At 40.1% G+C, this 22,054-nt stretch overlaps 1 protein-coding gene across 7 annotated transcripts in view; it reads right to left on the bottom strand.

The window, feature by feature from the left end:
- Nucleotides 1–22,054, bottom strand: part of DGKI (diacylglycerol kinase iota) — a 207,621-nt gene that overhangs the window by 145,304 nt on the left and 40,263 nt on the right. The window lies entirely within an intron of this gene.

Consider the following 22,054-nt stretch of genomic DNA (forward strand, 5'->3'; position numbering starts at 1 on the left):
ATAATTTTTAAAAAGCTGCCTGACACTGAAGTAAATGCTAATACACTTGGGTTCAGCTCCATATGTGATGTCCTACATTCAGGAAGCTCAAAGTGAAATTATTTTACCTCCCATCAAGGTTCAGAGGCAAAAACATAACTGTCAGGTTTACAGTATGAGAGGAGAAATCAGACAAAAACAGTATCAAAGCCAGTACTGAATCCAAAGCCACACTGAGTTCTCATTTTACTATTTATAGGTGATTTTTATTATGCAGGTATCTGGTCACATTTTTGGTTTAATTATCTGCATTACTCTTTTGACATTCTGGCATGGGACATTTATACACAAAGTTCTCATTAATCTTAACACAGTTTAATATTTACAGCTGGAGAGTTTCTTGAAGGCCTTGACAGAAATTAACAATATCAGATGCAGAATAAACAGGAAGAGTTTCTATTCAATTGGAGAGGGCACTTTTTAAGTCAGAAGAGGGATTTGACTAAGACAGAAACAACTGGGTGATTTGTAAGGGGATAACGTATAATGTTAAGAAAAACCAACCAACTTTGGTTCAACCAGGTTTTACCTGAAACAATAGGAGCATTCAACACTGATTGCATCAGTATTGTTGTCCTCAGCTTCAGTAAGTGTGTTAAAACTAACAGTTTCCTGTGCCGTGCCACTAGCTGAGCCTTTCTCATCATATTTTTTGCTTTGACTTTTGTACATTCCATCTTTCCTTGCACTGTTAGTAGCACTAAATGTGTCACAAAATATTTTATTAGTCTTTTGCAGCGAACACGTTGTAAATATCCAAACATGAAATATATATTAAGACCTGGCATTCACAGTATTAGAACTCTACTTAACTATGCATTTATATATCTTGTCTCATAATAAATGACTACCAACATTGACCCACACAAAAAAAAATAAAGAAGGCTGTAACTAAACAAACAAAAAGTTCTTTAGACATGAATAAACCTTGCCTCAGGAAATCCATGGGCATAATAATGAATAAGAAAAGTGTTCTAGATAACCTTGTTCATCCAGCAGCTGAAGCAGAACTAATACTTCCAATACCTGTTGAGTGATTTATTTTGTCTATGACGTTCAAGAGACATGAATCCCTTGGGAATCTAACTCATGGAGTACCAGATGAATTCATGGTGCTGTTGTAAACTGACCTAGTTCCACTGGCCTCAGAGTAAGCTGATTGTTTTGTAATTCTGTAACAATATATCAGCTGGTTAAAAGAAAGAGAAAAGTTAAAGGCCATTTTCATAACTGTCCACCTCACTTAACCAAATCTCTCTTAAAAGATTTCAACACTGTAGGCTTCTTGGCTTTAAATACTTAAGCAGGAGAGAAAATACTACACAATAAATAAAGGGCCTTTAAGATTTCAAAGCCCTTACCCCATGTTTCCATGGAAATGGGGACCTTGCACCTTAACTAAGATGACATTAATGATCAGGTGCCTGGAGTCACACAAAAGAGAGAAAGAGGACCGAAATTACCAGATACTCAATAGTGTGTCAGTCTATAGCACAATCTCCCTAGTTAGGAGTAGGGCTTGATAATGCTTTTGAAATTGCAAAGCTTCAGCAGAAACAGATCTCAGTGTTAGAACAGTGGAGGGTTGCTGTCTTATTTTTAATGATTTGCTACCCAAGTTTGCTAACTATAGAGGTAAACCAAATAAAACAATGTCATCATCATCTGAGGGAGGAAGAGAAGGAGGAAGAGAAAGGGCAGCTTTAATAAAAGCAACACTATAAATGTGTTCCCACACTCCAGCCCCCTCGAAGTGTGTCTATATCTTGGTTTTATCTAGCCCTGTCACCCATGGCTAAATGCTGAGAACTGGAAAGGATCGCTCTGGTGTGCTGTGTCTGAGATGATCATCCATACAGTATGAGCTGAAACAATAAAATCAAAACTTTATGGCGATAGGAAAGTATACTTGCTGCTACATGCTATTTTTGTACCAGCAAATGGAAAGGAAGAAGAGATGTGAAATGACCTGTTCAGGTTCAGTGTTTGCCATGGCCAAGACAAGAGAAGCCAGGTTTCCCCAAGACCGTCATCACATCCCTCAGGCACTGTGCTGTGCTAAGACAACTTTAAACCTTGCATATCTGAACTGCTGATGACTTAGGTCATATCCCTTTCTTCATTTATTTGTGTCACTGACCTGATTCTCCACTTGTCCTAAATACAATACTACATTTTTCACTGAGCACATTCTTAAATGAAGAATGTGCAAGATCATTTTGCACAGTGTTCACCCCAAGGAGAGAATCTGGGCAAAGAAACATCACCACCATACAAGTACTAAAGTGTTAAGGAAACAATCCACCACATTTGAACAAGAGAAATCCTTCTGTGTGCCTTGAGATTCAAAGGTATGGGTGGGGAAAAAAAAAAAAAAAAAAAGTCAGGTAGGATAAATAAAACCTGAATGTCAGACACAGAGGTGTGTGTTTGACAGAGAAAATATCTGCCAAATCACTGTTTTTCAGGACATGAGAAAAGGGTGCCATGCCCAGTATTTTCTGACTATTCCTATGTAAGTATTTCTACTTCAGATCCTCCTGTTCAACACTGTTCAGAAGACCAACTCCTGAGGTGTCACCAGGACCAGTCTCTTAGGAACTATGGATGAACTTTGCGATGTTTAACACAGAATTAACACCAGTAAAAAGAAATTCAGATTCTATGTGTAAGCAGGGTACCCAAACTGTGGAAATGAAGATCAGACCTAATTTATTGGTGTGTTCTTCCAGGCATGCAAAGCTGTAGAGAGACTATATAAAGAAGAATTTTTTAAAAAGTAGAAGTGTTCCTTTTCTTCTCCCAAATTTAGATCCACAAAAGAGAGTGGCTCCAAGTTAGCCTACAAAGCAGATCACTCTGGGGTACTTCACTATACAATGCATGAAGTCAGATGCTGAAGGTCTGGAGCAGTAGGTCTTGGAATATTTTTTTTTTTTAAACAATTCTGGACAAAAGCATGAGTCCCATCTCAGATGATCTAAAGGCACAACAGGCTAGAAGGAATGCCAAAGGTGATTCTAGAACTACAAGACTAGAAAACACTCAAGAGTGGTCAGGTGTGTTTGACCATGAAACTCTCAGTAGATTTCACTGTGAACCAGAAACACTAAAATATATGCAAGAGAAACATCTTACATACAGAACTTCCCAAGTGCCACAGTGATCCCACACATTAATCTAGAAACATTTATAATTTTCCAAAGATTCTAACACTAATTTCAGTGCTATGCAAATAGTACTACCTAAAAAAAAAACCAAACCAAACCAAAACAAAAAACCACCACCACATTCTGGTGAAAAAGTAGTATTTGGGTGACTTGGTTTCCAGTTGTGATGTTTTCTGTCTTTTCATTTGAACTACAGTCAGGTCAAAAATCTCCACAAACATTCAGCCACCAATCCAATTCTGAATCAATCATCATGCAAGGGACCAGCTTGAAGCCCAATGTTGTAATGGCATCAAACTAAATATATAACATTGTAATAAGACTCTCAGGGCACTTCGATGAAATGGAGTACTTAATGTAGAGGAAAAGAACAGTTGATTTGTTTTGCTTTCGCCCATACTAATCAAAAGCAGCCGTGCTTTGCCAGCTTGGACTCCAAAACTCTGCTTTACATAAAGACCAGGATTAGAAATAACTTCATGTTTTGGGTAAACTCAGTGAAGATAGCCAATGTAAACACTAAACACAATCTGTGATATTGACTGCAGTAAGTGTATGAATCACGGTGCTGTATCTACTTGTCGATATATTTTATAGTGGGATTGCCTCTGTAGTGAATATACCTGCAAATCAATTAAAATGTAACCAGCAGAGCATAACAACAATCAACTTATCTGACTTTTTTTTTTTGCATTTAGTATTTCAGCATCCTCAGGCATTTATTGATTTTTTCTAATAGTGCCAACACAATAGAGAAATAATATTTTGACTTTTAGAAATGAAAATGGAAGCAAGATTACGCTAGTGCCTTACTCAACTCATTGCAAAAACTCAAGAGCACTAAAGGAAATCAAAGGTGGACTCTCAGACCACTACCTAAAGTCAGAAGACATACATATTATTTTCCTTATTTATTACTGCTTTCTGGTAACAGAGCACTGTGCTAACCTACCAGCTTAAGGAAAGCTGACGCATGGTGTTTGCATACTCTTGAAGCACTACTTAAAGGGAAAAAAAATGCAGAAATTTCACAGGAGCAGGTATCACAGTATCACTAAGGTTGGAAGAGACCTTGAGGATCACTGAGTCCAACCTGTCACCACAGACCTCATGACTAGACCATGGCACTGCCACGTCCAATCTCCTCTTGAGCACCTCCAGGGATGGTGACTCCACCACCTCCCTGGGCAGCACATTCCAATGACTAATGACTCTCAGTGAAGAACTTACTCCTCACCTCGAGTCTAAACCTCACCTGGCACAGCTTGAGACTGTGTCCTCTTGTTCTGGTGCCGATTGCCTGGGAGAAGAGACCAACCCCTTCCTGGCTACAACCACCTTTCAGGTAGTTGTAGAGGGCAATGAGGTCACCCCTGAGCCTCTTCTTCTCCAGGCTAAACAATCCCAGCTCCCTCAGCCTCTCCAAGACCAAGCATAATGTGAAAAGGAATGGAAAGTGGGTATAAAAACAACTTTGTTTTTCCTGTTGTTTAATTTTTTTCCTTCCCTGTGGTGCTCTGATCATTAATCTTAGGAGAGGCTTGGGGCTTTATTCTAGTAAAGAATATCTCCAGAGAGGATTTTAAAACCACATATAGGTAATGAAACAAAAAAATAATAATTATCATATCAGTTTGCTTTAAAAAACAAGTAAAAGCAAAATGAACGTTACTCTAGAACAGTGTACAGTCTTTTAGGTAAAAATGCAGTCCATTATGGTAATCAGATAGCACAGTTATGAATGTTGAAGGTAAAATAACAAAAAAGACCAAGCTGTTAATGATATTTTTGTGAATTGTCTTTGAAAGACATTATTTGAGTTACCAGAGTACAAGTCCATATAGCAAAGCAGTAAAAACATCTTTCAAAATAAGTCACTCTTCTTTTGAAAGCCACTGGATGAATACCTCTCAAGAATTCAGTTTAAGTCTACACTGCAGCATGCTGTGCTAGGTGCCAGAGCTTGCTCTGGCACTGAAAGATGTACAGTCATGTCAGCATGACACTGTGGCTGGCATAATCACCCTGCTAAGAAGCCCACAGCTGCTCTGCGGCCCCACAGGTGTGCCGCACCCTGTACCAGCTGCTCATGCCTCTGCATCACACACTGCCATGTGGCAAACACACGTCACCCATATTGCACCTAGCTGCTGAGTAATCTCAGCATGGCCAGGAAAAATGGGTGCTCCCTTGACTGTCCTATCCCACCACAAATCCTTAATGTGCAGGCAGCTCTTGAAGTGATGCAGAAAAGTCTCACTGAAAGGTGGCTAGTGGGTGAGCAGGGGTGGTAAGCTGTAACACTAATAGGAAGCTGCAGCATTGGGCAGACCTAGAAGTAACCTCCTCTGCTTGCTGCAGTCTAGGCCATTGTTACAAAACGCCTGGAAAGAATAATTTTTCAATAATTCAACTTTAATGACAATTGTAAAAAGAAAAAAATTACAATCAAATCAGGACCCATCAAACAGCCATACTGACACAAATTGCAGTGTTTACAATATCAAACTCGACTGTTCACAGGCCAGATGAACCGTGTGTTCAGTTGTTTGTGGGCTCCACTATCCTTTTGACATACAGCCTGAGGCTGCTGCCTCAGGATGATGAGATTTTATTGTTTTTTCCAAGTTTAACAAAAGTACTTTAGCTAACCCAAAACAAAACCGGGGGGAAGGGTGGGTTGGGGTGGAAATACTGTTTATTTGGCATTTAAAACACTCAGAAACCTTCTCTTTGAAAATTTTGGCAGAGGACAGGGGACTCTGCAACAGACAAGCACCTTTTGTTGTCTTTCTGAAAATCCACTTGAACTTGCCAAAAGGGTAGGCCTTTGAAATTTCATACACCTCTCATACCTTCCAGAGTTTGGCCTGAATTAAATTGCTGAGCTGCCCAAAGACCTGCACTGAGGTTGAACAGGACTTTCCTTACAGCTGCCATCTTAGGCTGCTAACTTAAAGTTCAGATGAAATGAAATTAAGGAACCTGTCCCTGCTCTGCTGCCCATAATCCTAGCCACATCCAAATGACAGGAAAGACAAAATCCTTTTATGAAGTCACAATGAATTACCAGTTTACAGGGCAGAATCAACTTTACCATATCAATAACTAAAGCCAGATAGGAGAGGAAGAAATACCTAGCACTGTAATTCAAAATTGAGCATTGGGAATGGGGATTATAGCTAATAGAAATAAGGAAATAAAAAGTATTAGGTAAGGCTCTTCGTCCACGGCAGACACTTCATGTTCTTGTATTCCTAGTTCATAAATGGCAACAGCACAGCATCCAGGATCAGACAGAGCCACTGTGTCCATGAAACACTGGCCACTTGGGCAGTGGTTGAAGACTACCAAGAAATCAAAACAGTAAGGCTATCAATAATTCCTCGTTTATTTTGCAGACTGGATCATGTAATGAGAAACAGTTAGGAGAAAACAAGGTATTGAACACCACCTCACTCAAACAACAACGGACATCCTGTGCATAGGAGGCAGCAGGAATTCTGTGGGAAAAGAGTGTGCAAATGTGTAATTAAGGACTTGACTCATAAAGCATATGCATAAGCAAGTAGGAAAATTAGCATGCTAACATCTCCTAACTTTTACACCTTTGATTCTGTTGTCCTGATAGCACTCTTTATTCTATAGAGCATGAATGTGTCTCCAGTATGTAAACGAACCCTAGAGGTTGAAATTCAGCATCGCACTCCCCAAACCAAATGGCTGCACTCTGCTGAACCACTTCCTTGCAGCTGCAGACATAGCTGGTGCACTTGCACTATGACAAGGACAGCAGTCACCTGGAGTTCTGCTACTGGGGAGAGTGCCCAGACCCAACTACTCTTACCTTCACTCCATAGAAGTATCCTGAAACAGAAGTATAAGAACAGGTCCTTTTCTACAAGTGAAAGATTGACTAGAAAGGCAAAAAATAGTGTGAACAGTACGCATAATAAAAATAGCCTTTAAAAAACTGCAGCTAGCACACAGAAAGTAGTGCTCAAAAGCAGCTTGCCATAACTTTGAAGGGAACAGAGAGGAGGAGAAGTCAGTCACTAAGAGAATAGGTTCCAACATCAAATTGTCATAGGGTTGTTGCAGCATCAGTGAGTGGGCAGAGGAAGAGAAGAAAAAAAAGGGAAAAAAGTCTCAACAATGTCTTCTTTCAAGGAACTTATGATTGCTGCAGTCACCATACCCAGCTCACAGGCCAGAGTCCACATTCTCCACCTTCCTCCCATAACCCCTGCCTGCCAGTAGAACATGAGATAATTAATAACTGGATTCTAGTAGTCTGGCTTTTGCTACTTGAAGCACTATGTGAACGGTTCAGAGGCTTTGGTATACATTATTTCACCCTTCTGCAGGTGCATTCTTTTGGTTTAAATTATTCCATCTCAAAGCCAACACAGTAACTTGAGGAGTCCAGGGGATGACTGTACTGTATTCACTTCCAGAAGAAAGAAAGGAGGAAGGTCACATTTTACATTTGGATTGCCCATAGAAAAATTTTAAATTGCTGAAAGATCTGCAGATTAAGTGTTATTAAATAGCAAGGGAACAATGAATTTATTATATAGCAAGTTGTGTAATTGTCACCTCCTCTGCCTGTACACTGAATGCGTGCGGAGGAGCAGGGGGAAGAGAAAATAGAGATCAAGAAATGGAACACCAGCACATCCTAGGAATAGCTACATTTCTGTTCCCACTCCTGGACTCTCAACTCTCTGACCAATCTTCCTCTGGTAGCATGTCTCATCCTTATCTCTCTTAATGATGCTCTATCCTCAGACCAAGTCTTGGGGTACAGCATATCATTCAGCCACCCCTGTTTTGCTAATTCAACTGGGATTAGCTAACAGTCTCACCTTTGGGGAAACTGAGCTGCAGACCACATCAAAACAGAACATCAGTTAAGATAAGTCTTGGAAACAAAGCAGAGCAGAGCAGAAAGTACTGGGAAAGGGGAAGGGAAATCATGGAATCATGTTGATAGGTTGGACTCAATGATCCTCGAGGTCCTTTCCAACTTAAGTGATACTGTGATAGAATGGCTTGATTTGGAAGGCACCATAAAGATCATCTAGTTCCAACCCCTCTTGTTTTACTAGAGTAAAATGCTGGTGAATAATTTGGTCCATTTTAAAATAAAAGGTACTATTTTGAAGGGTGTACAGTACAGTTTTAAAAAAATGTCTAATGACCTGAAAAACCTAAAAACAGCCTTAGGAATTTAGTACAATCACCATGATTTGGCAGACAAGCCTAGAGTCAGACCTTCAGATTGAGGGCAGAGAGAAGAGATGAGTCAAAGAGGGCACAAGACAAAAGGAGACAATAGGGACACACAGAGTGGCAGAGGAAGGCAGGCTGTGCCACAGGCTTGAGCCTGGCAGCACCAAGACAGAAGTCTGATCTCACAGCCACTACTAGGTCCACATCCTGGAGGCAAGCGGTCACTGGGGACAGCTCAGCAGAGCACCAAACAGCTCCCAGCACCTCCATAAACTGCTGCAGTGTGCTGGGGAGATGACAGCTCCTTGCCCACACCAAGACAGTGCATGGTGAAAACAGGTTTTAAGCTTCTTAAATCACCTAGGTGTTTTGTTTGGTTGAGTTTGGGGCTTCATATTTCACAGTTTCATATTTGTCTAGGTCTTTGTTTTCAGTCCAGCTTATTACTGCACACTTAAATTTATCTCAGAAGTTAAAATGCTCCAACCTCTCCTCTCAGCATGACCACACTGTCTCAAGTAATTTGTTTCCTTAATCATCTGCATTTCCTCTTATCCTTGGAGCTTCCAGAAGAAAATGCAAAACAGGGTGGAACAAAAGCAAATAACAAAAGAACACAAGTATTCACAATGGTAATGTTAATGAGAGAGAAAACATAAGAACTACTTAGATGTGTAAACTCTATTGGAGTCCTAGCTCATCCCCTTCAGCTGTTTCAGATAAACAATGTTAATTCCATACAACATTGGTAGAACAAGGAGGAAATCTTACTGAAATTACCTGGGATAAAAAGAAAGTCTTGGTTTTCCACTTAACCACTTCAAGCTCTAATGATTTTGTTGTTGGCTTGTTTTTTTTCCACACAACAAAGAATACCAAAGATATTATGTAAGAGTTCCCAAAAAAAGGTTTCTCATCTTTAGAGGCACATATGGAATACCCAGCCTGTCAAGTTGAGTCAAATTGGAAGTAAATGCATTGTTAACAATAAGATCTTTCTTGTATGTGATATGTTCTTCCATGTCAAAAGTGCTTTATAAATCACGATTTAGTTTCCTTAGGCCTTTTCACCAGTGCTCCCTCCAAAAAAAACCATGAGCAACTTGAATACTGTCCTTATTTTCACTACTTTACTCTCCTTGTTATCCACCACAGAGATTACATTCTGTATCCCCTTCCTTTACTTCCTGTGCAAGTTTTAATCATTATCCTCTTCCCTTCTAAATCCCCTTTGAAGGCCTACTTCTTCCACATTACTTACGGAAAAGTAGGTGCGCACAGCTTTTGTCCCCTTTACCTAATTATCATGTATGCCAAGAGTCAAAGCAGAGGAAACAGAAAGACGAAGTAAAAACCAATGCTGGCAAAAGAAGAATCAAGCACTTTTTAACAACAAAAAAAAACACCCAAATCAAAGCAGCAACTAACAAACCACATTACTATCATTTGCAGGCATCACTAACAAACCACACTTCTTGTACCACTTCTCATTGCTCCCAAACCTTTCAAATTCAAAAGTTATATTGCATTTCCTACTTTGGCTGTTATAGATGTAGCAATAAATTGCTTTCATGGGATTTTTTTTTAATACCTCACCAAAAGATTGAAAGCAAGGAGGTATGTTGCTTTTTTTAAGTGCAGAACTTTCTGTCAAAGTATCTATTTTTCTCTCAGTGTGACGCATTACCATATGATACACACTGTGCTCAGAGACTGCTTTATACACTGGGTACACCTCCAAAGGGTTCTGAAAATGAGCAGCCAGAAGGGCAGATCCTTGTATGAACTTCCAGACTTCAAACAGAAAAGAGGGAACCCCATGTTACCAATCTTTCATGTGATTTTTCCAAGTTGTTCATTTCAGGCAAGTCAGAATATCCTTATTACTTGTATTACACTAATGACTAACAAATCCCACTCAATTGGCACCTACACTGTGAAGAAAAGAATTAAACTCCCCCAAAACTTTATTTTCCTGTATCTTCGATGAGAATAATATTTAACAAGACCTGAAGCTTTTCCTTTTCTAGGCTGATGTAGGTGGGAGGAAAATGCCACTCCAGCTAGCTAAAGCAATTAGACACTCATTCTCCAAGCCCTTGCCAATAGTTCAGAGAGGTGAAGGGGGCCAAGCATACATCCGAGATACATGAGAGCAGACAAATGGCACTGGCTGCTCCTTTGGCTGGTAGCTGCATCCACACACATGTTCAAGACCTGTTATATTAAACAGGCACCACCCACACCATTCCTCAGCTGCTCTTGGAACAGGACAGGGATGGCTCATGTACCACCAGCCTCCACTGACTCCATGTTCCTATTTCCATACTACACACATTGCTCACACCTCTAAAGGCCTACATAGAGCAGGAGTCACCAAGATAAAGTTGCATTCCAAGTCCAACAACCCTGGTCTGCACAGAGAGTGAAAACCCACTTGTTCTGAATTAGAAAGGTCAAGCCTGGATACTGTGGGGACAAGATGGCAGTCTTCCCCCAGTACATCAGTGTCAGGAAAGGTTGCTTTCCACGGCCAAAGATAACCTTCAAAAGACTAGCATAAGGGCAGAGAAGACCTCCTTGAAATGGACAGTGAATCAAAGACAATATAATCTATTCCCATACACTTAAGTTCTGGTACTTTATACCCATCTGAGAATAAATTCTGCTGCCCAGGGTATCTTGTTTTCTTCTATCTCCCCCATTCCACCTGGTAAGGTCTGGTTTGTCTGCCTTTCTGGGTTTCAGGCTTTGGAGTAGTTTTTTGTGGTGGGGGTTGTTTTTTGTTGTTGGTTGCTTTGGTTTATTATGGGATGTGGTTTTTTTTTGGGGGGGGTTGGTTGGTTGTTGTTGGGTTTGGTTATTTTGCAGTTTTGGGATGTGTTGCAGAAGGAGGTGCTGAAGCTTTCTTCTTCCCTTACATTGCTTTGAATGTTTTGGATTTTTTATCTTCCTGGTTTGCAAGGTAATGCAAAACTTGTTTTTCTTATGGGAGTCATATATATCTTGTTGAAAGACTGAGGGGACCACCTTGACTTATGCTTCATCTCCTCCTCCAATTAGTCAAGAAGCTCAAAATGTTCATATAATCAAAAGACTCCTGAAGTGGAAATTGTAGCAAAGTAATGAGGTTTATAACAAGCCAATGTTGTTCTTCCTCAAAACCACATTACTCTTCCTTAATGTAACGCTCAAACCTCGGAGGACTGGTGAAGGGCACTGTGAGCACATAATACAGGAACTTGAATGTATTTTTCACTGTTTTTCCTGGAAACTATGAGCCAGATTCCATTTAAAAAAAATTTCCTTTTGGCATGGATCTCTAAGATGCCACATACTGAAGGACAAGTGGATATAAACTGACCTCACCAAAGTCAATATTACTGCCTTGCAAAAAAATCTTCATTGCAACTTTGATCAAAAAAGCTACCACTGAACTCTTCACAAATCAGGTTTTCAGCTGGTATAAACTGCAATGGCACAACAGAGCAGCATCACTGTGCCGTGTCCTGTACAGCGTCCTGTACAGCTCTGCAATGAAGACTAAAGAATCAGGAAGATGGGGAAAATAACCAAATATAATACTTTCCATTCCTGTTCTCTTGCTTTACAAACACAAGAGAGACCTGACATGTAACACCACTTCTCTACCTGGGAGCTCAGCAAAATTCTTCTTTTGGATTGATCTTTATGGAATCTAAGGGATTTTCTGAGCATGGGATACATGCCTTCAACAGCAAAACTAGATGCATGGGAGTAACTAATTATTTCAACCTTAGTAAACTTTTGCAGTTCCTAACTAGTTTTAGACCATTAAACCACAAACAAGCGCAGCTAAAATTTCAGCTTTCAACGCAAATTGAAGCACTGAAACATAGCAGGAACCATCTCTTACAAAACATGAGGTCCAGAAAAAAAGCTTGAGGATTCAGATTCATGTGTTTTGAAGTAGACTTCTGTAATGCATGTACAGTTCTAGAGAAGTGGACCCATATTAAGAAATATGGGCTCCTTGCATATTATTTTATGGAGAGGAAAAGAATTCAGTTCTTCCAAGTAACATGTAAATTAAGTTGGCTCATAAGGAAATGCAGGAGAGTGTGGCTAGGGTGGTCTCCATGTTAGCTCAAAATTCACACACAGTTCTAATGCCTCTATAATAGCAAGCACCTCTGTGTCTGTACTACTTTGTTGGATTTATGTCAGCGCACTCAACATGCTGATACAGTATGAGACAGTAGGATGCAACAATACTGCTTGCAGGGGTTTTGGATAAGTCTCAATACCATGTTAACACAGTGAGCTGGTTTCCAGGCTCAAGCTCACAGCCTGCACTAGCTCAGGGCAAAAGATGCAATAAATTCACCTTTTTCTGCTGTAGACAGACCCCAAGACTAAAAGAACAATCTCACTGAGACAGACCAAATATTTACCCAAGTCAGCAGCTTTTGCTGGCAGCCAGTTGGTAATGAATGCTAACAGAGAGAGTACAAGAACATGTAAAGCAAAAAGGTATATTGCCTTCATACATCTCCATCTTGCCTTCAACAAACCAAAGCATCAGTATTCTAGAAACAGGCTGCACCAAATCCTCCCACTTCATGCTACCCAATGGATTTTTGTAGCATTTATTTATTTGGTCTTTTAATACTAGTATCTCTGCCTCCATGACATTGTGTGTCAAGGAGATCCACCACATAGCATCAATTTGTAAGGAAAAATATTTCCATTTGTTTGACAGGCTTATTTGATGCTCTCTTCATTTTGTATAATAGGAAAGAAGAGCTGAGCATTCCCTACCAGCCTTCTGCTTGCACCTCATGCCACTGAAGTTAGTACAACTTCTTACAACTCTTTTCTCATCCATATACTGTTTTGCCTCAATGATAAATTACTTTCGCTCTGTTTGCCTTCCCTGACTTCTATTTGCTCTGCTTAGTAGTAAGCAAAAATATTCATAGAATTATCTACAGTGACTACTAAATCTCTCTCCAAATGGGTAATAACTAATGCACAGTCCTTCAGTGCCTGAATTAACTGCAAAGTTATTCAGGTAGAGAAAAGTAGCTCTACCACCACAGAATTGCAACCCCCAATGTATGGTTCATTCATTCACACATGATCCAGCCTAGACACCCCATAGTTGATTTTCTGCCTCAAATTTCCTACTCAGCAACAAGAGTTCTAGATCCACATGAATCTCTAATAAAACATCCCCCTGCACTAAAAACCAATCACTTGTCTATAGTCTCACTCTTTAATCAGATATTAGACCAAGAATCTTCACCCACGGACCAACATAATTTTGTTTCTTCAGACTAAAAAGTGTTGTTCAGAAAAAGGCAGCAAATGCAGACGCATTATGTCAATCAGATCATAAAATAAACAGCTTTGACAGAGGAATCAGAAGCAGTGTGATTGAATACTGCCACACTTCAGCCCATTTCCAGCCCTGAGCACTTTTACAGTCAGGCTTAGGGATTTGTCTGCATATCAATAGTAAATCCAAATCCCTAGAGGATTCACAGTTATCTCAAAGCTCACATGTATGAGAAATAAAGCACTAGCCACTGACCCCTAACTCTGTAACATACTACAGCTCTTGCTAAAGCCTTAGTTATTGGTGGTTCAAAAAAAAAATGTAGCTGTAAAAGTGCAGTACCTTTGAAACTCCTGGAGCATCTCTGAAGGTTGAGATGAAAAGGAACAGCATGCCTGAGCTACACACAAAATAAGTATGTACAAATACAACTCTAATATAAAATAAAGGTAGTAGGCATTGCTCAGTTTTCCTTTTGCATATTTAGATCAGATAGATTTAAATGGGTTTTTTAGACCACATACAATCAAAACGAGCTTCAATAGCTGCTTCCATCAGACTGTTCAGCAATTTATGCTGCCTTTCAGCTGTCAGTTTACTCTGACACAGTAATTGCTCCATACTAGTTCACCAATAAGGCCAGCATGTCCCAGGTGTCTGCAGGAAACTGGAATGGCTGCATAAATGAGAAAAGAAGTGAAGCTGCTCACAGTCTTTGTGTCATGAAGCTGAGCTGCTAAAGAGGATACATCAAAAAGACTTATTTTAACACACCAGGAAGGCTTCATGAGAAGCCTTACAAAGAAAAGATGTCTGGGAACTCAGCTACAAATATTTTCTTTATTCCTACAATTCCCCCTAGTTCACTAGGCTGTGCAGACAATCATCTTCTATACAGACCAATAGCTTCATTTGTTTTCTCAGACTTCCAATTTCAAGCCCTGTAGACTTCAGTTCTGCATTAAGAGAAGCACTGTAAATCTATTCAACATCACATGCATCTCTAAGTTAAAGTGCACTTCTGAAGCCTTCCTTACCTTCTCCACTGAAAAGCAACAGCATCCTTGATCTGAGAAGAAGAGTGTAACTACAATTCTGTGTCAATCATTTTGATCACAGAAAGGACAACAAAGGCTGGAATTTGTTTTCCATAAAAAAAACAGGACCACAAAATAGCTGTGAAACAAAGAAAGAGGCCCCTCTCCTGCGGACAAAGACTGTCGCTAGCAATTTTCCTAGTGCAAGCAGTACAGACATGAAACTTCTCCTGGAAATTGCTCATAGGACACAACTGCAACTAAAAAGACTGCTGTGCTAAATTAAACCATTAACACATGAGTATACCTCATGGAACAGAAATTACTATGGTTAACTCTGGCTGAACCCCATCCTTTTGCAAGGTTGAGGTAAAAATCAGAAAGAGGCCCAAACACATGGAAAATCATTTACAAGACAACTGAGCCTCATGTTGACCAGAACCAAGAAATGCTGGGCTGTAACTGAATCCCAGAACATTTGGATTGGTTCCTTGTTTGGGAGCACCAATACTGATATCAGCAGAACCATTTCAGGAAATTATTTCTTTCCTACATAGGAAAGAGCAGAAGAGGATACTACCTTTATAGATCAGTTTAAGGATTTACTAACTCTGCAATGACAGTAGTTTTGTGTGTTCCCATGGAATGTAATCCTAAATTGTTCACTTTGTGTGGGTAATACCCTTTCCACCCTACACAGGAAGTAACCATGTATTTACAAGCTCACCAAATTATGAAATGACCCCTAAGATCGATGAGTTCTACTCACTAAATAGTGAAGAATCAATTTTGGTTTGTAACTAATTTTAGACCCATCTTTCATGGAACTCGCATCCCCACACAAGGTCTGCTAGCACATGATGATTTATATGAAAACTCAAGAAGATAAAACCCCCAAATCTTACATAATACCACTGTGCTAACAATTTTACATGCTAAGGTAAAACCTAAACACCTGCATAGGTAAAGCTGCTAGGCAGAGAGGTCATCTGTCTATTTTACTCTGAAGCAGATGAGATTCACCTGGAAACACACAGGAGCATGTAGGAAAGTGAACTGAAATATATCAGGCTGCATGTAGTACAGCACTGAGATGGCTGCCTTGTCTGTCAAAAGAAGAGAAACCCCTAAGAATGTAGTTGCATTACTAGAACAAACAGCCTTTCTGAGACAAACAGTGAATTTCTAGCGAGGCATGAGACCCATTCATTTGAATAGCAGGAGCATCTCCCTCTGCTTACCTCCCTGCCTTCAATTCACCCCAGCTTACCCAGACCGTAGGATTGACTTTCCAACCTCATCTCCAGAAGGGCGAGGGGGACACTGTACCTAAATAATTGTTTTCCCTTTGGGCAGAGGTTTTTTCCCACCAAGAACTGCTGAGTGCTTTTAGTATTAATTCATACTTGCCGCATTCATTTTGACACCACCTGCTGAACATACCTCACACTGCTGTATGCAAAATACGAGATCTTAAACTCACAGGGATAAACCAAGTTGTGCATCATCTGTTCTGCCCTTGTATCACAGTCTTTCTGAAATATCCAGATACCTGCCTATTTCTCTCCTGGGAAGGGGCATAAAACCCAGACTGGAACTCTGTGAAGGGTTAAACATATCAATTCCTATACTTTCTCCATACCTTGGCAGCAACTTTTGCTAAAGGCACAATCTTCAATCTGAAAAGAATCCTTTCAAACGTGATTTAAAATAGCAATTTCCCAGTCAAATATAGGACTGCATTAGTTGCTCTCAGCTCCTCACAATTGCATACATATTCACCACAAAAGAGAAGTGGCAAAATAAAGTACTTCAGACGCTTTCTTTAAATCAACAAAATAGACCTTTCAAAATCAACAAAGGTCTTTGGCAGTAGAGCACTGCACTTCTCTACGAGCTCTTTCCCAGCCAAAGGATGCCAATGATTCATTCACAATTCACTGTGATTAGACCAACATTTTCTACTCTGAAGCTGAGGGAAAGCCATGAGTTAAGGGACTTTCAGTAAATATGGAAACACCTGATGAGTTTAATTCAAGATCTGTGCAGATGAAGCAAGAGTAGGAGTTAGGCAAAGGTCTCCTACCTCGGCGCTGCCTTTGATTCTTTATACTCTTTCATATACTATTTTAAAGTAGATGATGATTATTACAGAAAAGACTGGTTCCTGAGAAATTACACAAATGGATAGACCCAGATACACAAACACAAATCTCTAGTTTACTCTGTGTTCCTCAAATCTCCTACACCTCTCTCTGGTTTTTGCCCCCCACCCCCCTTTTTTTTTGTCAGCTGCAATAATACTCCATTTAAGATATTCTCACTGAAATATCCAGAGTGACTTTTATTCCTTTGAGAACCCCACAGCTTCAAAGCACATGACTATATGTGAATTCAGACCACTCTTGCTAGCATGCATTGCTTGACATTTAGAGAACGTCGCAATGATACATAGTCTCTGGTGTACTGAAATCTGCTTGGAAAAATTTTGTGGTTCTTTACAGTCTCTACCAAATACTTTCTCCTCTCCCTCCTTTCAAATGTGAATTTGCTGCAAATGAAAACTGCCCTGCAACCGGCCCATAAAATCTCTGCTTCTCCAAACACACAGGCTGGCAAACAGATGGAAGTGTCCTCAGCCAACATTATCAATGTAAACTGATACCACTCATTCAAAGGGATCAGCCCTCTAAAGGAAGGTGGTGCTCAAAGTCTAAAGCCTGTGGATTTGTTCCTCATCTCCCTTGTTCAGCTGGATTGCTATTAAACATCAGTGCTGAGAGCAGGGGTCTATGGTAGTAGGCAAGAGTTCCAAACTACGCAGCTGTTCTTTGACGCTTTTACACAAAGCCATAGCATCCTTTGTATACATGCTTTCATGTGCTTGCAGCATTCTGCACCTGGACTTCCATGATAAAGTGTCCTGACTGCACTTTTTTCTGAGGATTTGGTTCCATGGCGGGGGGGGGGGGGGGGGGGGGGGGGGGGGATGTTTAAGACGATTTAAGTGTTGGGAACATTTGATGAAGAAATGCACCACACACAGATCTCCCAGAAATCAAAGAAAAAGGATACCCTAATGAGCTATGTTCATTCATCTCCAGGGTAAGATATAAAACATATGTATTGCTTCAGACCAAAACAAATGGGAATTTAAGAACCTGCTGCCTAAAATGGGCATTTCATTGGGAGGAGAGAGATGAGAGCAGCACAAATTGTACTCCATAGTTGTTATTGTCACCATTTCACAACATGTATTTCAAGTCCAGACACAAGTTACTCAAAGAGTGTCTTCTGGAAAACCTGGTAACTCAAGCCGGCTACACTACACAGACTTCATTCTGTGTTCATGTGTAATCATACATCTGTGCATCTTCATTCTTACACAATCTAACAGGTGTAAGATTGCTCCTTTCAAATGAAAGGGTAATTTGGCCCTAGATATACATCCAGCCAGTCAGCATTTGCCCTGCACTGTCCCAAGACTCTTATTCCATCCCTTTTCTGCCCCAAGGTAGTTTGTCCATCTTCCAATGCCTAGGACCTTGCTGCTCCAGTTTGGAGGTACATTCCATCCTGATGCTTTGTCAAGGGTCACTAACAGCTGCTGATTTTTCAGGGTATATCACATGTCCTTAGCAATACCTCTGCTATTTCACACTTTGTTCCCTGCCGTAACCAGAGACAAGTATCATCCGGTGCAGATGATCTGCCATCCTTTGGCTTCTCAAGTTGCTTTATACAAACCAGGCACACACACATCAAAACTGAGAATGTTAGGGAAGTAAGTAACAGTACTGTTTTGTTCCTGATGTAAAATTCTCAGGTTTGCTTGCAACAAATATTTCCACTTGAGGTTAACTACCCAAAGTTTAAAATAATCATACTGGAAAATTAAAGTTTGCCTTGAGATGGCCACAAGCACACAAATTAGAGCTTGCAATTTTGAGTCTGACTGCAAATTGCTGCTGTCTGAAAAATCTTGAAATATGAAAATAGAATTAATAGATTAATGATTCCCATCAAACTTGCAGCTTCCTCACTGGTGTTTCAGATCACTTCTTCCCCTCATTTGAAAAAAAGAAAACAACCAAACAATGAAATCCAGACAAAGAAACCAACCCAGTAGCACAAATCTAAGCCTTGAGCAACCAAGGACTTGCAAAAGAGTTTCCTGTGTAGAACAATTACTACTGTCACTTTTAAGGTGCCATGACAAACTATACTTTCAGTTACAGACAGAGCGGAAAACATACTTTCAAACCGACTGTAGAGTTGCAGTTAATAATTTGACCTGTGCTATTAACGTTGTTCAGAGAAGACTAGACTTGTTAAAAATATTTGGCCTAAAACAAATGTATCAAATGCTGACTATAATTTATATATATATGCATTTTGCAGACAAAACTAGCAAGTGTACATTACTACCCACTGATTAAAGGGAGTGAAAACATCACTTTCACAGTATCACAAAGGTTGGAAGAGACCTCGAGGATCATTGAGTCCAACCTGTCACCACAGACCTCATGACTAGACCATGGCACCAAGTGCCACATCCAATCCCCTTTCCTTTACTTACATTTTCTAAGTCCATTTACAGTAAAAAGTTCAGAAAAAGCCAAACAAACAACCACCACAAAACCAACACCAAACAAACAAGCCCAGACTTGAAAGGGACACCATTTTCCAAAATTACTATGCACCCAGGCTCACCAAATTAGCTTCTCTATTTCAAAATCCAAAATTACTGTTCCTTTTTCTTTAAAACAGAAAAATCAAACAACAAGCAAGCAAAAAGCCCCACTCAATTTAAAACTTTATGAAATGCTACAGAAATTACATTATTTTCTCTAATGAAGTGAACAGCAGCAGTGAAGCATTTATCTCCACAGAGAACAGTGCATCTAGCTGGAGTCATCTAAACAGGTCATACAGGTAATGTAACCGGAATTATTCCAAACTGCCAGACCTAGAAGTATGTTCAGCATCCCCTGTTGGACTGTTTTTTTCCAGTTGCTTCCAGTGTTGGAAGGAGAGTGGGGATATCAGGGGGTTTGGTTTGCCTGCGCTTTTGCTTTTTCTCAAGGTTTCAGGTTAGCAGTGCCTGCTAAGTTTGCCTGCAATAAGCTGACCAGCCTTCTGAAAACATGCATCCAGACAACATTGCTCTGCTTACATGCATGAAATCTGGCTCAAACATACATGCTTTTCCAGAAGTTTATTTGTAATTTTCCAACCTTTCAACTGCAAGATCCATCTGTACCTCCCATGAGGATCAGCTTTCCTCTGGGGCTCCCGGCTACTTGGCTAGTGGCAGGAAGGGAATACATATGCCCATGGGGATTCCTCATCGCTCCCTGCAATAGACCTGTCAAGATCTCAAGAGAAGGTTGGCAATGTTCTATGCTTGTGAGACACAGCACCCATGCTGAGGCAGAACAGTAGAGACAGAAGCAGAGAGATAAAACTGAAAAAACCTCTAATCACTAAAATTTCTAGAACTGAAAACAGCACTTTTATTTCCCTAGAGATGTTTCAGCAATGAAAGTAGTTTTGGTTTTACCTTAGGTAACCTACATCAAGATTAATTAGTAGTCATTAGACAGTATTTTCTGCTGGGAAACAAGCATACTAGAGAACAGACCACCTTCTAAATACTACAAATTCATGATGAGACACCATACTCACAAACACATCACACTTGTTACCATCATTTCCACTGCCTTGTAGATCACATCTCACTGAAAAATTACTGCATGTTCAAGCAAAAAGTGTGACTTAGGAGACTATTTCCTCCATGTGCACACTGCTATTTTCCCTACAGAGACAAGAGCAAAACGTGAAGGACAACCTCCTCTAAATGAAACCACAGCATCACACAGTTCTGCCAGTTCAACTATTACTTTGTTCTGAAGCTTGTGTCTTGTTGGAAATAGGATACAATCCAACATAAAAAGCTGAAACAAGGATTGGAACACAAGTTCTTTAATCGATTGACTGAAATATTCTGTCTTCATCAGATCAATATTAAATTTCTATCTGAAGGTGGAGAATTATTCCCCTGCCTCCTTTTAGAAGTGACAAATGACAGCAATTTTCTGTAGTGGGAAAGGGAGGGAGGTTTTCATGTTTCATCAATACAGGTCAATAAGGTATTAATATAAAGCTTTCTTTGGATATCTCCACAAGAAGTCTTAAAGAGTCAAAAAAAAATCCAGTTTTCTATTAGAAGAGCAATAAAACACACCAGAAATATTACCAGATAACTGGGTTTTATGTAGAAATCTCTCAAATTCACCATGAAATTCCTTTGCTTTCCCACTTAGAGCACTATTCAATATGATTTTTTTATTAGTATTATTTTAAGAGTGATTGATGCATCAAAGTGTAACCAAACAGCAAGATTCTTCTGGTCCATACTCAGTAGTATGATGCAGAAAACTTTGAGTGTCACACAAGCAAGTAACTTCTTCCCATTACCATGTGCCTGGAAAACAAGGAGGGGTGGTCCCCAAAGGCAGATGGAGAAACAAATAAATAAATCAATCGACCACAAAGCAAAGTAGAAATGCACAGGAACCAATGAGAGTCTCAATTTAGCCTCATCTAAAGGCCCCTACAGACAATATCAATCTTTTTCCAACTCTGTCAGGAAGCCCTGGGTCAAACCCTCTGCATTACATGGCAGAACACGGCAGGCAAGTGGAATTCCTGGTTCCATGTTTGGCAGAGGTAAGGATGCCTTTCCAAAGGCTGTGTTAACTTTTGAACAGAGTATTAATTCCTTCCTCCTCAGTCAGGAATAAGGGAGAAAAAAGGGTTCTGCATGGGGCACATCAGGAAGATATCACACAGCTCTCAGCGGAGCCTCAGGTGTGAGGCTCCCAGCAGCAGAGAGGGCTACTGTTTTCCAGAAGCCAATTCAAACATATCCAGAAAAATGGCATAACTGATGACTGGCAAAATGACTGGCATTTCTGAACACACATTATTACATCCCTCCCAACCATCCCCAAACCCTTTTTCTCTTCCCATCTCAATTCTCCAGCCATTTTGCGACAGCATTGTGTGTACACAGTACTGAATGCCATGAGCAAACACAGTCCAGCACAATCAGTGAACTGTGTTGAATATAATGCATCTAAAACCATCAGCAGATCAACACAGCGTCACATGTGATGATAACTGTCATTCTTCACATATTATTCAGGAAGGAGATCTGGAAAGCCTGAAATACATTCAGCACTTGCAAA

The sequence above is a fragment of the Melanerpes formicivorus genome, unplaced genomic scaffold, assembly GCF_026170545.1.
Source record: "Melanerpes formicivorus ecotype bairdi unplaced genomic scaffold, bMelFor1.0.p_v2 SCAF_8, whole genome shotgun sequence".
NCBI lineage: Eukaryota > Metazoa > Chordata > Aves > Piciformes > Picidae > Melanerpes > Melanerpes formicivorus.